The 17,746-nt window shown below is 44.9% G+C and overlaps 1 protein-coding gene and 1 pseudogene across 1 annotated transcript in view; both read right to left on the bottom strand.

Annotated features, from left to right (window-relative positions):
• PDE8A (phosphodiesterase 8A) overlaps positions 1–17,746 on the bottom strand; it is a 145,982-nt gene that overhangs the window by 103,192 nt on the left and 25,044 nt on the right. The gene's annotated exons all lie outside the window — the stretch shown is intronic.
• On the bottom strand, positions 512–12,509 carry LOC132029155 (large ribosomal subunit protein uL6-like; annotated as a pseudogene).

Raw genomic sequence — 17,746 nt, forward strand, 5'->3', positions numbered from 1 at the left:
ATTACAGTCCTTGTCCTGAGGCAAAAAACCAGGAAACTCATGACGAAGACAGGACTCCCAGGAAGGACAGCCAGGGAGCACTAAGGAAACTTCCCGAAAGGAAGGGAAGCTCTTTGAGCAAGCACTCCTCATGCAAGGAGCTCATCTCAAGGACCCGGCTTCAAGAGAGTACCCCTAGAAAGGATCTGGTCCAGATCAGAGAGGAGATGGGAATGGAGCCTCGGGGAACTCTCAAGTCAGAATTCAGCTGACTTCAAGCACTCATGGTGGCCTTGGGAGATGAAGAGCGAGTCTCCATTACATTCTCGGTGCCCATGAAAGCAAGAACAAACACCTCTGAGTTGGAGACAGTAGAAGAAAAGATCAAGTGAAAAGAACCAGAAGCTATTCAAAGACCCTAGGCTAACCCACTTAGGCACAGCATGTCTCTCCCTAACCCATGAAGGAAAATGTTTCACGATTACTCCAGATAAACCTGGTTCCGTTTGTGTGTTTCTTTTGTTTTTAACCCAGAGAATCTATTCTTCACTGCGTTCTTTAATGTGTGATGCACACACGTCATGAAAAGTTTTTGAAAAACTATCTGGGGCAACTGGTGAGCTGAAGTCACTGTTCAAAAAAGCAGCCGCGCCCGTTCGCGCGCTGAAGCCACAAGCAGCAGCGCAGGCCACCCCACAAGCGGACAGCGAGCCCGTGGCCCGACCATGGCCTGGTCTGTGGGTACTCGGTCAGAATCCAGAGAAGAATGAAATGCGTGGACAAACAGGCTGAGAAATTCTTGGCACCTGGGGAAAACTGAATACAAACAAGTTTCTTTTTACCTCTTCTACAGAAAAGCCAAGTTAACAAAACATAAACCAAAACCTAAGCAGAGTGAAAGGACGGTCGGCGGCCTGCACAGAAATCAGGGTTGGTCACTATGAAACAACTCTGCTCATCGGTGCGGCATCTGGCTAAGGCCAAACTAAGAAAGGGCCGTGTGACTTCAGACAAAGATTCAAGATGAGCTGACAAAGGAAAGTCCCCCATTAGGGAGAGACATAACAAACCAGACCAAATCACTTTCTAAGTAGCAATTCCATACAGCTCAACCAAACAGATGCCAGGCACCGTGCAAGATGCAGTCCCTACCTCCATCAGGGAGGTCGCGGTCTAGAGAGGAGAGCAGCAGCAGACAATGACGACAGGGTATGCTACCTGCTAAGTCAGAGGTAAGCGCAGACCACAGCGTTGAGAAAGATTCTTGAAAGAAGCGACGTCGTTCCTGAAGGACAGTGGGAGTTAGCAGGCAGAGGATGGGGCTACAGGAAGAAGAAATAACCAGCAAAGACCTGATGACCAACCTCTGCTGGAAAGCTGAACGAACGCCTCTCTCCACTAGCTTCGAGGCACCTCTGGAGGCTTGCAGGCAGCTGGCCCCAGGATCCCTGCACACCAGGCGTTCTGATGCCCGGCTGACAAAAATGCCGACATCATGTTTCACTCCTGCTCACCTCCACCTCCTTCTCTGAAGATTCCAGCACCTCCCCGAACACCTGGAACATGGTCATCCCCCTCCACCAGTGTCCTACCATTGACCAGCTGTCAGCATCCATGTAAATAAGCCACCCAGCGGCTCGCACAGGTTCTGCTACAACCCTGTGATTTTCCTCCACCCCACTCCGCTCCAGCGCCCCCATCTGCCAGAATCGTCCAACGACGGAAAGGCTCCATTCCAGTATCCTACCTTCTGACCAAAATACCCATCCCACCAGCTCAGCTGAACCCTTATTCTTCTGGAAATTCTGACTTCCAGTCCATTCGCTCTTCTACTTTCTGCCCAACTGACCACCTCTCCTGACAAGTGCTACCCTCTCATCCCGCCTTCTGCTCTCCCCTCTCCCTCTCCTTGCTGATGCAACGTGGGGCAACTTATGTGCCCTAATCAACACAACTGTTCATTTCCTACATTTCTTCACTGGGCTGCTGGGCACTCCTGGAGAAAATCACACAGCTTTTTAGACGGAGGCCATCAACCATGCATGCTGTCCACCCTCAGCTGCCTGGAGAGCTTTCTATAGGCCCCAGATAGCTCTTATCCCCCCACAACTCTTTCCCTATCCAATGATGTGTTCATGGTTTGTGTCCCCTCACTCTTAGGGTAGGCCCACGCTTCTATTTCACAAAGAAAGATAAGGCACTCAGGCAATAATAACTGCTTAAAACTTGTGCTTACTCTTAACCTGCAAAAATGGTTGCATCCATTCCATGTACAACAGGCTTTCCTCCTGCCCAGAGCTAATCCCACCTCTTCAAGAATCCCGACAATAGTTCCTCTGTCCTAAGGGGCCATCTCTCCTCTATGGACGCTTTCCCTTTAGCATGTCAACACAGGCATCCATCTGCCGTTTAACAAAACGAACAATCTTCCCCAGACCCCGTTAGATGGAAATCCGTGACATGCTACCGTGCCACAGACATCTTCTGAAAAATGCAGCCTCAGCTGGTTTCTCCTCGTGGATACACTGCGTTCTGTGCCACAGACATCATGAAAAACCACTCCTCATACCCAGACGTCACTGCTGGGCTGTGGCAGAGAGCTGGAGCTGAGAGGGCAGCGGACAGCCAGGGCCAGGGGGAGACCTGGACCCAACTAGGCCTTCCCTAAGGAGAAACGTGAAGCACGCAGGCATGTGTCCAGCCTGATGCCGGAGTACAGCTGCTCTTTGCCCTAATGTCCTGTGTATCTCAACTCAAAGTCCTGAGGCTGACTGCAAGTCGCTGAGTAACAAAGCAGCATGTCATAACGCCTAGCCAGAACTGAAGACGCACCATCTAGTAACCATTATGGTAACAAACGTGTCAGGCAAAAATCGCCAATAAATGATACAGCTAGCTGATGAGAGTTAGTGAGAAAAAGGATATTTACATAGACTCAAAATACCTGCCCACAAGATAGTCACTGATTTCAAAGGGAAAAATAGTGAGGAAACCCACAGGACATCATCTCAATCAAGGAATCCCAGTGGACAGCAGCAGGAATACCCTGCCTTCCGACAGGATGCGCTGGGAAGGCTGTGACGTCACATCTCTGATATCCTGCCTGAAATGCCTAACCTGAATCGATCACAGGAAACAGCAGACAAACCTAAAATAATGAAAATTCTACAAATAACTGGGCTGAACTCTTCCAAAATGTCTAGATCCCAATATAAACACCAAGGGACATTCTCTGATTAAAAACTAAAGAGACATGACAACTATATGGGTGATCTTGGATTGGATCTTAGATTAAAAAATAACTTTCCTTTGGGCACCTGGATGGTGCATAGGCTTGGGTCCTGATCTCAGAGTTGTGGAATCAAGTCCTACATCGGGCTCCGCGCTCAGCGAGGCATCCACAGGGTTCTCTTTCCCTCTCTTCTTTGTCCCGCCCACCCATGCTCTCTTTCTCCCTCTCAAATGGGTAGGCAAATCTTTTAAAAATAATAATAATAAGTAAGGGCAACTGGGTGGCTCAGTGGGTTAAGCCACTGCCTTTGGCTCAGGTCACGATCTCAGGGTCTTGGGATCGAGCCCCGCATCGGGCTCTCTGCTCAGCGGGGAGCCTGCTTCCTTCTCTCTGCCTGCCTCTCTGCCTACTTGTGATCTCTCTGTCAAATTAAATAATAATAATGAAACTTTTCTCTTGTTATAAAGGAAATTCGTGAGACAACTGGTGAAATTTGAGTAAGGTTTATAGAAGAGTTAACAGTATTGTAACAATATTCATTTCATTGTTTTGCTATCAGTATTGATTACAGAAAATCTTCCCATTTTGAGGAAATATGTACTGAAGTATTCAGGGGCAAAGGGACATAATCTGTGCAACTTACTTTCAAATGATTCCAAAAATAATTACAACTGATACAGAGAATAAATCATAACAGCACACAGTAAAACGTGAACATCTGGGCAATCAGGGTGAGGAGTTACCAGGAATTCTTTGCACTACATTTTTTCCAACTTTTCTGTAAGTCTGAAATTATTTCAAAATTTAAAAATAGATTTTTGTTTAAGCCCCAAATTGTGAGACGTACAAAGAGAAAGCAGCCTCAAACCACAACTGTGGCCGAGGACTTCTAAATGCGACCCTCCTTCTTTGGCAGCCTGGGCGCGTACAAAATAAACACAGACGGGATTTGGAAGATTAATAAGCTTAATTTAGCTGATATACTTAGAACTTTGTACCTGAGAGAGAATATGTATTATTTTCAAATGACTGTGGACATTTAAATAAAGAGGCAATAATGAGCCTCCTGCCTGGACTCGTTCCTGACTTTAATGGTGGCTCTGTGTCTGTTGTGAACCACCACATCGCCTGCAGGGTACCAGGAGAGAGGGGCCAAGAGAACCCCAGCCACAAAGACTCTGAAGAACCACCACCCCTGACCAAGCCCTCCAAAGACTCAAGAGCTTTTTCAAAATGTCTTACAATGAAAGTTCACAAACATACACAAAAACTAAGAATAAGTATAAAGAGCCCTCATATGCCCACCCAGATTCAATTATTAAAGTTTTGATGCACTTGCTACATCTACCCTTTTTTTTGTTATAGTTTTCATGGGTTTTGTTTTGATTTCTGAATGGTTTACTGTCAAATAGTTGGGAAGAATTATTGGTTAAGAAAAAGTCCCACGGGACGCCTGGGTGGCTCAGTGGGTTAAGCCGCTGCCTTCGGCTCAGGTCATGATCTCAGGGTCCTGATAGAGTCCCGCATCGGGCTCTCTGCTCAGCCGGGAGCCTGCTTCCTCCTCTCTCTCTGCCTGCCTCTCTGCCTGCTTGTGATCTCTCTCTGTCAAATAAATAAATAAAATCTTAAAAAAAAAAAAAAAAAGAAAAAGAAAAAGTCCCAAATTGATACAGCTTTTATTGTAGCTTTAAAACATCACACATAATGAGGATGAAGGAGGGCACTAGTGGTGAGGGGCATCAGGTGTCGTATGTAAGTGCTGAATCACTAACTTCTACACCGGCACTAACATTACACTGTATGTTAACTGGAATTTAAATAGACACATGGAAAGAAAATAAAGCACAAAAACAAAAAAGGAGGCAGCTGGAGATTTTATACTTTACCTGCCACTTTGAGCCCGTGTTATTAAAATAAATGTAAAATGAAAAAGTATTTTTCATAATAAAATACCACAAATAAGTCTGAAAAATCATCTGGCATCTTGCTGTTTTCTATAGAGGGACAACTTAGATCTTACTCATCAGCCTGTTGAACTTTCCTTCTTCAGAAACATAAACACCATCCAAAATTTTCTGATATCCTTTTTTTTTTTTTTAAGATTTTATTTATTTATTTATTTATTTGACAGAGAGAAATCACAAGTAGATGGAGAGGCAGGCAGAGAGAGACAGAGGGAAGCGGGCTCCCCGCTGAGCAGAGAGCCCGATGCGGGACTCGATCCCAGCACCCTGAGATCATGACCTGAGCCGAAGGCAGCGGCGCAACCCACTGAGCCACCCAGGCGCCCCTCTGATATCCTTATTTTTAACTGTTGTGGCTTACTGAATCAAAGCAACTGAGTTTGATACAAGTTCAATGTCATTTCCTTCAAGCACTGACTCACCATCCTGGTCTTGAGATACTGAACAAGCAACACTGGCCTCATCCAACCCCTGCAGATGTATCTTTCATCTGAGAAATTGTGAATTTCAAAAGAGATCCATTCTCCCGAATAACAACACTGGTGGGGAAGGGAGCATACATGGATCTCATCTTGCAACGAAAGCCCAATTTCATGCCCTCAATCAGGTTCTGTGCATGACTACAGACAGAAAAGAACTAGCTACGTACGGTTCATACTATTTCCCCACCACTTGTCAACTTAAAGGCTCTTCTGAGGAGACAGAGTTCTACAGGGCAGTGATGGAAGTCCCTCCGCAGGGTTCCTCTGGGGCCCTTCACGACATCAGTGCGCCCCTTCAGAGCGATGTCGACACTTTCTGGAATGTGGCCAGTCTGACTGCTGAGAATGGCCTTCGTTCTTTCTCACAGTAGATGTGGCACAGCAAAGACAGTGCCATAGTACTTTAAAGCAACCCTCTTAACATTCCTCACCCTGAAATATTTCTGTGTATGTATAGATTTTTCTTCCTAACCACAATTCTACTACAAGTGAAAAATAATCCCTTAATAGCCCTTGTCACCCATGCCAACTCCCTTGACACAAGAGCTTTGAATTCCCAAGTTCCTCCCCCCAGCATGGTGGACTCCCAGCAAATGTGCTGCCCATGGAGGGCAGCCTCTGGAGACGAGGAAGCCAGAAGCCTTGGCCACCCCCACACAAGGAACGACGCTGCTAGCAGCTGCTGCAAAAAGGACAACTTTCTATGTGAAGCAAAAGAAAAAAAGAAAGAAAGAAAATCTCTTTAAAAATGGTGAAAAATATTACCACTATAGGGTCAAATAGTAAATGCCCTTCATAAAGGGTACTTCTATCCCAAAATAAAAATAATCAAGAACATAAAGAGCGCCTGGGTGGCTCAGTTGGTTAAGCATCTGCCTTTGGCTCAGGTCATAATCTCAGACACCTGGGATCAGCCCCTACATGGTCAGGCTCCCTGGAAGCAGGAAGGCTGCTTCTCCCTCAACCACTGCTCCTTCCCAGCCTGCCAGAGAGTGTGCACGCATGCTCTCTCCAATAAATAAAATGTTTTTTAAAAAAAAGGACCATAATGAACTGGCAAGGGAAATATCAGCCTCAAAATACACATGACAAAAATTCAATCTTAATAGTAATCAAAGAAATAGATATTCAAATAACGCTATTTGTCACCTAATACAGCAAAGATTTTTTGGAAGGAAAAAAAGAATAGCAAAAATTTGTCTCTGTAAATGGGTAACAAGTTTTCTGGAGAGCAGTTTGTCATATGTTCAAAAATCTTTATTTTTTTCCCCAGGAACAGTCCTTCATGGTCATAAAAAGTGCATACATGATTGTATAAATAAGGATTTCATAGCATTAGGACTTATTTCTAATGTCAAAGAAGATTTGGGGCAGGGATGTTGGGGCAAGAGGTGCTAACCACCTACAAGTCCACCAGTAAGAGACTGGTTAAATCAAATCACGGCATGTCCTACAATGGAAGCCGCAGACACTGGGACACACTGCTGACAGTGTGGCCCACGGACCAACTGTAACTGGCCCACGATGAAACAGTTTAAGCCAGAATGTGAATTAACCACCAAAAAAATTGTAGACAGCAAGACAGTGTCATTTAAGAAACTGGTGTGATCTCCATCGGGCATACACCTCATCTTGCCCGAAACACAGAAACAGCCCGCCTGCTCCTCCGTGTACCGCCACTATTCCACCTCCAAAATACATCCCGAGTTCACCCACATCCCGCCATCCCCACGGCTGCTGTGGACTGGCGACCTGTCCCCCTGCACAGTGGCGGAAATCCAGTTAGTCTGCCGTGACTTCTGTGCCCGTGACCCATTTTTCAGAGCAGCCACCATGATTTTATTCCCGGCCTTACAGAGATATAATCAAAGTTGTCATTTTGAAATGAGCATCAAATTCATTGCTTTGAAATAAGCATCAAACCATGCTTATTCAAGATGTTGCAAATAGTTTAAAATCTTAATGAAATAATTTTATGGAAATAAATTTATAAAAGTAGAATAAAACCAGAACAGGCCAGTCACTATAGAAGAAGCTGAAAATTTCTAAAAATTTGCACTAAAAGAGGTTCTCGGCTGTGGCAGAGACTTTTAAATACTTCCCTGTATCTGGTTCCCCTCTTTCTTGACACACTGGAGGGTTACCCTTCCTACCCCTAACAGTCAGGCCACTGACTCGTTCTACCCAACAGATTGTGAGCTGAAGTGACATGTGTCGCTGAGGCATTTCACGGAAGCTGTGTAAGGATCTTTGCCCCCACCACAGCAAACCCTAAAACTAGATGTTGACACAGTGGTATCACACGATCAAGACTAAGGTTTCCATTTTTTTTTTTTTTAAAGATTTTATTTATTTATTTGACAGACAGATCATGAGTAGGCAGAGAGGCAGGCAGAGAGAGAGAGAGGAGGAAGCAGGCTCCCTGCTGAGCAGAGAGCCCGATGTGGGACTCGATCCCAGGACCCTGAGATCATGACCTGAGCCGAAGGCAGCGGCTTAACCCACTGAGCCACCCAGGCGCCCTAAGGTTTCCATTTTTAAACACCCTTTAATATTTTTTTCCATGCAACTCTTCTCAAAATTAGAATTCTACAGTAACAGTTTTCCACTGTGTTTGTCCCTTGCATATGTTAAGCATTTTCCTTGTCAAATAGCTGAAAATAACTAATTCCATCAGCTGTGGATAAAATGATTAAGACGCTGTGCCACAGAGTTGGGAGTAGAAATAATCACATTTACTACAAATGTTGAGTGTATCTCACACATGCTTTAAAAAGCAAAACAAACAAAAAGCAAAACAAAAAAACAAAAGCTTTCTCCACATAATTTCCTTCCTCTACTCCTTTCATTACATGTAAAAGTCTGCTGAATCTTAATGGAGAAAAATTAGAACTTTCTCACCAAAGTTAGAAACAAGACACTACTCTGTAATAAAAACCAAACGCTATCTTCTCACCTTTCTAACACTGCCCTGGAGATGCTCTCCAATGCAACTAGACAGGAGCCTGCAATTAGTGGTCTAAGAACTGGGAAAGAAGTAAAATTCTCTTCACAAATAATATAATGATATGTCTGAAATCCCAAAAGAATTGATAATGTATTACAAATCAGAGATTTAGAAGGCTACACAATAAATGTATCAAAATCAATAGGCTTCATTTATAAAAGGGAAAATCTGTTAGAAAATACAATGAGGAGAAAACCCTGCTTATGAAAGCAAAAAAATAATAAAATAAGCAGACACTTAAGAAGAACCTCTGAAGAGAGCTGTAAAAGCACTGCACACCCCACCCAAAACAACAAATTTGAACAAATGGAAAGACATACCATGTTCTTGGCAAGGAATAAACAACATCATAAAGATGTCAGTTCTCCCTGTACTAATTTATAAATTTAACACAATCCCAATAAAAATAATTTCAAGTTTTTTCCCCCAGAGCTAAACAAGCAGATCATAAAATTCATCTGTAACACATAAGAATGGAAATAAATGAGGAAGGTTAGCCTTACCAGATATTTAAAAAGCATAGCAGGGGTGTGGGTGACTCAGTTAAGCATCTGCCTTCAGCTCAGGTCATGATCCCAAGGTCCTTGGATAGAGCCCCAACTGGGCTCCCTGCTCAGAAGGGAATCTGCTTCTCCCTCCCCCCCCCCAACCCCCTACCCCCAACTCGTGCTCTTGAGCTCTCTCTCTAATAAATACTCTTTTTTTTTTAAAAGCATAGCAATGGCAAACAATTAGACTAGAGACTAATGGAAAAGAATAATAAAGACTTTTTTTTAAAGCATAGCAATGGCAAACAATTAGACATAGAGACTAATGGAAAAGAATAAGAAATCCACAAATGGATCCAATTTTGTATGAAATTTATCATAAGGATAGTGTATCAATACAGTGGGGAAAACCGACTTCTTAATAAATGGGGCTGGGAATAATTCAATAGCAGTATTGGCGGGGGGGGGGGGATCTATTCTTCACACACCAGGATGTGTACATGGGCAAATACAGAGGGAAACTTTCCCACTATGACTCAAACTCCAGACACAATAAGAAAAAGTATCACTAGAATTACACAAAAATTTTACAATTTGCATGACAAGATGCCTTCACCAAAGTAAGAAGGAAAATGATTAAAATATGTGTAATAGAAAAATGGCATCCAAAAATGGAAAAGACAATCCTTTGGAAAAGTGTTCCAGAGGAACAGGAACAGTGATTCACAGAAAAAAAGAACACAAATGACCCTTAAACATGTGAAAAGATAAATGTCCAATCAACCTCAATCATTATATGAGAAGTACAAATAAAAAGTCAAAAATACAGTGAGATACCACAAAATTCTACTGAAACAAAACAGCAGGGAAACAATTTCTGAGACCCTGCTTGTGAAAATGTGAAACAGTACAACCCTTGTAGGGGGGAATTCAGCAACCTTCAAAATTACATTTGCAATTATCCTCTAGCCCAGCAATCCCATTTGTAGGAATCTGTCCAAAGGGTACACTGGCCAAAAAACCCAAAATAACAATAATAGCAATAATAACAACAATAATAATAAATAAAAAGGATATATGCACAAAGCCATCTAATAATAAATCTAGAAACATTCCGGTTGTTCACCAACATGGGCTGCTTGACTAAGTGAGGTGTGGTGGACCAGCCCAGGAGCAGTGCGCCATGACAAAGAGGAGGAATGGGGCGGGAAGGGGGGGGCGGACCTACAACATGGACGAACCTGGAAAACATGAGGCTAAATAAAAGGAGCCAGACACAAAGGCCAGAAAGCATAGGATTCCATTACAATGAAATGTCCAGAGGTGCCTGGGAGGCTCAGTCAGTTAAACCTCTGCCTTCAGTACAGGTCATGATATCAGGGTCCTGGGATCAACCCCTGAATGGGGAGCCCTGCTCAGTGGGGAGCCTGCTCCTACCACTCACTCCCTCTGCTCCTATCCCCACTTGTGTTCTCTCTCTCTCTCAAATACACAAAAAATCTTTAAAAATAAAATAAAATGTCCAGAATGGGCAGATCCAAAGAGACAGAAGGCAGACTGGGGTCTGCCAGGGGCTTGGATGTTAGTGGGAGGGACCAGAGCAAATGGGGATTGACTGCTAATGGCTACAGGTTTCTGTGATGAAAACATTCCAGAATTAGGCAGATAGAGTATTTGGCAAGTTGTACAACCACTACCACTACGCAAACACTGAACTGTACACTTTTAAGGGGTGAGTATATGAATTAGATTAAAAAAAAAAGTATTGAGATCTAATTAAGATTTTATTTATTAATACTGTTTTTCTGAAAATAAATAAATTGAAAAAAAAATTTTTTAAAGATTTTATTTATTTATTTGATTTATTTGCTGAGCAGAGAGCCCGATGTGGGGCTGGATCCCAGGACCCTGAGATCATGACCTGAGCCGAAGGCAGAGGCTTAACCCACTGAGCCACCCAGGCACCCATAGATCTCAGTTCTTGAAGAGGAATTCCTGTCCATGCAATGATGGCATGATCCCAAGGACATACTGTTAAGTGAGCAAAGCAAGGTAAAGAGGAAGACGATTAGTACTGCTACTTATCTAACAGGGGCACAACAGCTGAACATCAAAGCAGATTAAATGCAAAAGGCTGAAACACATCAAATATGTTAAAATTCTTGAGTCCACAATGACTCAAAAAAAAAAAAAAAAAAAGATAAAATTTGACTGGTCCACTTTGGAAGGATGCTAGAGAACCAAACCCTTATTCTGAAAACTGGTAAATGAGAGGCAAGAAACAAGCATTTATCCTACAGATGCTATTCAAATTCTGTCACATAGTTAATGAGGAGAAGTTTCTCTTTCAAAAGGATTTCAGTATTAAATGAGGAAAGAATGATAGAATGTTACCACCTGTAACCTTTAATGAATTAAAGATGCAACGATCACCGTCTCCTCCTTAGCTCAACTGAGGGCAGATTTATTATGTAACCAATAAAATACAGCAGAACTGATCACACACACACAAGTTCCCAGACTAGGTCAAAAGGGGCACTGTAATTGTCTGTGTTGGTGCACAGGGTCACTTTCTCTGGGGGAAGCCAGCTACTGTGTCCGCAGCACACCAGAACAGCCCTGTGAAGACCACCCACATCAAGAGGAACTGGGTCCACCCCAAGACGTGGGGCACTCAGCCGGCCGTGAGGGAACCACCTTGGAAGCGAAGCCTCTGGCCCCAGCAAGCCCTTGGCTGACTGGAGCCTAAGCCAACAGCTGGCTGCATCCTCCCAAGAGACCAGGAACCAGAACCACCAACCCAAGCCGCTCTCGGATTTCTGACCCAGAGAATTTGGGGGTGATTTGTTATGCAACAATAACACCCTTTTCTCTTCCTTTTACATATCATAAATTCTCCACAATAAAATATTCCAAAATAATAAGTCAGCTAATTAGAGAGAATCCTCTAAACAACTCCTTTATTCTTGTCAGAGCAGACACTAGGTTAAATGGAAAAAGAAAAGGCAAATAAAAACTCCTTTACACCTATCTCACAGTCTCTTAGGAAAAGGGTAAAATAGGTAATCTCAGTCCTCTCAAAATACTATCAGGGAGAAATATCCCTATTTTGCAAATAAGAAAATCGAGAAAAATAACAAAGGAACAACTTTTTCAAGTTGCACAGCAGTTGAAGCAGGACACGGAAAGTCTGTTCTTTCCACCATACCGCAAAACCCTTCTGACCTTGAAACTTCTCCATCCAGCCCATCAGAACCAAAGCTGGTAATCTGCAAATTCTGTATGTAAATACTGTCTTCCATCCCTCCCAACGCACCTCTCTGCTTCCCTTGTGCTCACCAACAAACGCAGCGTCATTTCGCACAGCCCTTAACGCAAAGCAACCAGGAACTGCTGAAGGAAGAAAATGACAAGAGCTCAAAGCTCCCACTCCTATCCCAGATTTCTGTGTGACTCTGGACGGGGTTGTCCTTCAGGAAACGATCATTAGAGTTAACAGTGAATCCAATTCTCCAAACTCCTCTCACGGGTTTTCAGAGTTAAAGGGAGTGGGGGGACATATACACACCGCTGTAATGCTACCATATTTCCTTCTTGGTTCCCAAGGGTAAATCGTATGGACATTTATAAATCACAAAAGTAATTTCCAAAAATGTTCTTAAAAAGAAAGCCCTAATCTACTTTCAAGAGTCTAATAGATACTCTGTTAAAACCATTCTTTTTCAAACAACAAAACTGAATCTTCCATTTTAGGTAACTACTCTATTAAGTGTTTACAACTTTTTAAGCATTGAACAGATTATTTTACATTCACAGTTTAATCCAATCTTGACGACTATCCCCCATGTTACAAAGAAAAAGCTTGGGCCCAGAGAGGTTACGTGACTTACCAAAGGTCAAAAGGCAGGGAGTGACAGGGCTGGGATTGGGACCGAGTGTCTGGCTCCAGAGCCCAGCTCCCAACCACTTTACATGACAGGAAAATACCCAACAAAAATCACCCAACAAATAAAGCCTAAATGCAAATGTACGGTCTTAAATTCTTCCTCTTTCTGGGTCCATCTGAGTATGGCTTTCGGCCTCCTTCTGTCAGGTCAGAACGGTAAATGAGAACGTGCTATTTCCCCACATCCAGGTAAAAAAGAACAACTCAAGTGCACACACACACACACACACACAACCAACACAGAGCATATTTACGTTACTTGCAAAGTTGTTTCTGAGAACAGTTCGGGGGGGCGGGGATGGGGAAGACAGCCAAGATTTCCATGCTAAGGAAAGAAAAAGGAAATAGGGACTCTGGAACTAACTTCCAGGACATATTTCTCAGGCTTAAAATAGGCTTGACCTTAGGATTGTCATGAGAAAAGCCAGAACAAATGAAGTCATCATATATAAACTGTTTGTTCTCAAGAACATGACTAGCAGGCACAGAACACAAAACTAGGTTAAGGGACATCGATTGATTAGCCAACACTGCTCTTTCAGCTGGGAAGTTGTCCTACAGGTCACACTTTGAGGCTGCGGAAGTCCCCACAGTCTCAACGATGTTTCATGTGACTTCAGAGGGGCTCCAACCCCAGAGCACCTTCAAGCTCGCCCTTCCCTGAACTAATCTGGAAAGGGGTCCAGAAAAAGGCCGCTCCCTCCGACTAGTCCGTTTGGTTCATTCAGTTGACAGCTACCAGTAGGTGTGGGCCTTGGGTCGTCCCCGGGGACACACGGCTGCAGAGATGGGCGCAGCCTCTGAGCTCGCAGAATGGGAGAGGCCATCAACTACTCACCAATCCGAGCTGTGCTCCAGAACAGGGTGCCAACAGAGCATACAAGTGGGGATCTGCACCCTGCGTGTGTGGGGAAGGGAGACCCAAAGGAGGAACAAGAATTGAGTGAAAACGGAGTAAAAAGTACTTCATACTGAGGCACAAGTACGTGCCAAGTCCGCGGACCAGAAGGACAGACACATTCAGGAAAATTCTGGCTCCTTCAGAACATATACTGAGGTTTTTAATACAAATTTTTACTGAAGATTAACCTACTCACAGAAAAGAATAAAAATCCTAAGTATGTAGCTTGGTGAACTGTCACAGAATGAACCCATCCAGGTCAAGAAATAGAACACTTCCAAACATAGAAGCCCTTATGGCTTCTCCAAGTCACTATCCCGCCCTCTTCCCCTAAGGTCAGCACCACTTTGACTCCCAAAACCGCATCTCTGACTTTGAACTTTGTATGAATCAAATAATATAGCAGATGGAGTCTTGTCGGCCTGGCTTCTTTCACTGAATACTTAGCTTGCGAAACAGCCCTGCTGCCACGGGGGGCCACAGTTCTCCCATTTCTGCTGCCAGAGTATTTTGTGATATGCTTCTCCCACAACTTATTCTTTTGATGGACTTGAGTTAGTTCTTGTTTTTAGCCATTATGAATGCTACTGTTACAAACATTCTAGTATACGACCCTGGCGAACACAGGTACCCCTCTCTGTTGGGTGCAGTACACCTAGCAGAATTGGTGGGTGACAGAACATGCCTCGTTGGACTTTAGTAAATATTGCCAGACCATTTTCCAAAGCAATCTTACCAATTTACATTCCTCCTAAGAGTATATGACATTTGTTTCTTGTTTGGCTGGTTTTTGTCATAAAAGACAGAATAACCTATCACAGTCCAGAAAAAATCTAAACTTTTGAAGAAAACTGGCCATGACAAAACAAGGACAAGAGTCCCTTCTCCAGCCTGAACTCCCCACATATATTCCTGTATGTGAATTTCATCATTTACCACCCCTAATTCCTAAATTTTAGAATGGGTAGTCTTGAGACAATAGATTCCATTATAAAGAGATCTGTAACATCCTTATTTTCAGGTCATGGGGAAAAAAAAAAACATACAGGGACAGTATATTCTGGTCTGATTATAAAATATTCTCGATCACCTACAGCCCCAGATGGCTTTCTAATAGTCACTTACAGAAGAGGCTGAGTTGTTATATGCCACTTGCATGATATCAAAAGAGAGCAGAGTGCTAGAATGCTCTCCAGGCCGGCTTTTTAGACTTCTTTGCCGAGGCACAAAGTAGAAACTGCTCTTCAACCCGTCCACCCTTCTCCACTATGAACACCCCCACCCCCAAACAAGAAAACATCATACACAAACACACAGACACCCCAGGAAGAATGAGGAAAAGGGAGCAGAAATTGTGTGAAGGACACTTCCTTCCTTTTTCTTTTTACAGGACTCAAAACCTGTCCCTCCCATGTGCCCATTGTCAAAACAGGAGCCCTGAAGACAAAGGGCAGGCCAGCCCGGGAGGAGGTGGCCGGCGCTCTCACAGGGCCTGCTAAGGTGGAGTAGGTGCCTGGCTCCTCAGACCCCGGGAGAGGGAGGCTCCCTGGGTCAGGAAGAGCACTGCATCCCCGGCAAACAATGCTGGCAGACGCTGCTTTAGGGAGATTCAGCAGCAGGCTGACGGCTCAGCAAGCAAGGGCAGGATGGGGTGGGGTAGGGTGAGCGTGGTAGCGAGAGATTCAGGCGGACGAGTCAGGCGGAGAGGAAGTCCATGTCAGGTGGTAGGATCTCATCTTGAAATCCGGGATGAATGCAAAGGAGGCCTCCACTGCGGGGAGAGCAGGCCCCTGGCAGGTAGCCAGGCTGGGAGAGAGAAACAAGACCCCTACCTGGGGCTGGGATTTAAGACAGGAAAAGTCCACGGCAACGAGGCCCAGGTATAAGAAACAGGAGTGAGTTCCAGAATGTGGAACTTGGGGGACTTTCATTTCCTCCAACTGAACTGGGGTAGGGGTCGGGGTGGTTACCCGGTGAGGAAGAGGAGGGATCTGGTGGGACAAACCTAACCAAGGTTCAAGGAGAGGGTGGTGACAGGAAGCCAGGCAGACCACTACAGCTACTAGCAGAATGAGAGTGGAATTCTGAAAATTCACTAAAGCAGATAGAACTAACCTGTGTTTCACTGTCAAACACAGCCAGTATCACCTGGCTCGGACACCTTTCTGGGCCACTAACTGCACAGGCACCAAGACTCCCGGGAAAGCCCTGAGTAAGACACACAAGGCCACAGCTGACCTCCCCCAGGGCCCTCCCCCAGAGGAAGGCTGCTTCTGATGCACCCACTGGCACTCTCAGCCGGCCGGCCCCTCTAGCTCAGGGCCTGAGACACACATCATCCAGCAAGGCCACAGGACCTTAACCTCAAGCTCAGTCTCATCCACTGCAAATCCCGCCATTAGCCCGGGCAGTACCACGGTTCATAGGGAACACCTCGCCGCTCCTCCGCTTTACTGTGACAGTGACCTGTAGCCCACCCCCTCCACTCCAGGCCCTGAGGCCTGGCTATACTCAGGACTTCATCTGGCAGAGTGCCCACCAGCAATCAATGAACCACAACTGCCCGATGCATCAAGTCTTCCTCGTATCTATTCGCATTCATAATAAGAACCATTATTAAGAAAAATAACTAATAACAAGCAACATTAGGGAGGGTTTACTATGTGCTAAACATGATTCAGCATGCTTGACACGTATCAATTCATTTACTCCTCACAGCACTGCTAAGACACAGGAGTAATTACTATTCTCACTTTACAGGGTTTGAAATCTGAGGCACAGAGAGGCTGAGTAATTTTCCCAAGGTCCCACAGCTATAAACTGGCTATAAAGAGCTGAGATTTGAAAACGGGTGGTCTGGCACCAAAATGTGCACTCTCACTCCCCCCCCCCCCAGCCCCATTTATTTTGTTACATTTTATAAGGGACAGAGAAAAGTATGTCCATGTATTAGTAGATATATTTTCACAAACAGAACACACCTGTACAAGCACGCAGCACCCAGATCAGGACACCACATTACCAGCACACTAAACGCCCCCCCCCCCCCCGCCCCCGTGGCCCTTCTCAGCCTCTCACAGCGTGACTCATTCTGCCAGTCTTCAGGCACACCGGCCCCTGCAGCCTTTACTCCAGCGCCCTCACTGCCGTCAGAGCCCCCATGCAGAGCGGCCCTGCACACAGCCACTGGGCTCATCTCCGCACCGGTACCCCAGTGCCCTGGCCCCAGGCTGCCAGGCCTGCTCTCAGCGGCTCTCCTCGCCCCCAGGCCGCACCCCAGCCCGCAGCCCACATGAACCGGCCCCATAAGCCAGAGGGCACTGCGAGTGATGCAAAACTCTACTTCTGATCAAGGTCCCCCCATTTCACACTCTCACGCTACTGAGGCACAAGATTCCCCCACGCAGAGCAGCTGGCGGATGCGTGGTGTCCCCCAGTGGCAGGCTGCCAGGAGCCTTCGGAGCCCCGACCAGTCTCTCCCCTTCTCAAAGGGGCATTCCCAATGCCCCCTCTCTAGCTCAGCCCACCTCACCCTCTCAGCACACTTACCCCTCCTATTTCAGCGAGCAATCCTAAAAAAATAAAATAAGCAACTTTAGAAGGCAAACTAGAAAAAAAAACCTAGTTGTTACAAATGACAAATGGATTAAGAATAGTCCTTAAAAAAAATCCCCAACTGAAAACCATCCAATTCTCTAATATAAAAAGGCCAAAGTAGCAGAGAGTATACAAAAGAGAAATTACAAA

The sequence above is a fragment of the Mustela nigripes genome, chromosome 13 (genome assembly GCF_022355385.1).
Source record: "Mustela nigripes isolate SB6536 chromosome 13, MUSNIG.SB6536, whole genome shotgun sequence".
In the NCBI taxonomy this organism is placed as follows: domain Eukaryota; kingdom Metazoa; phylum Chordata; class Mammalia; order Carnivora; family Mustelidae; genus Mustela; species Mustela nigripes.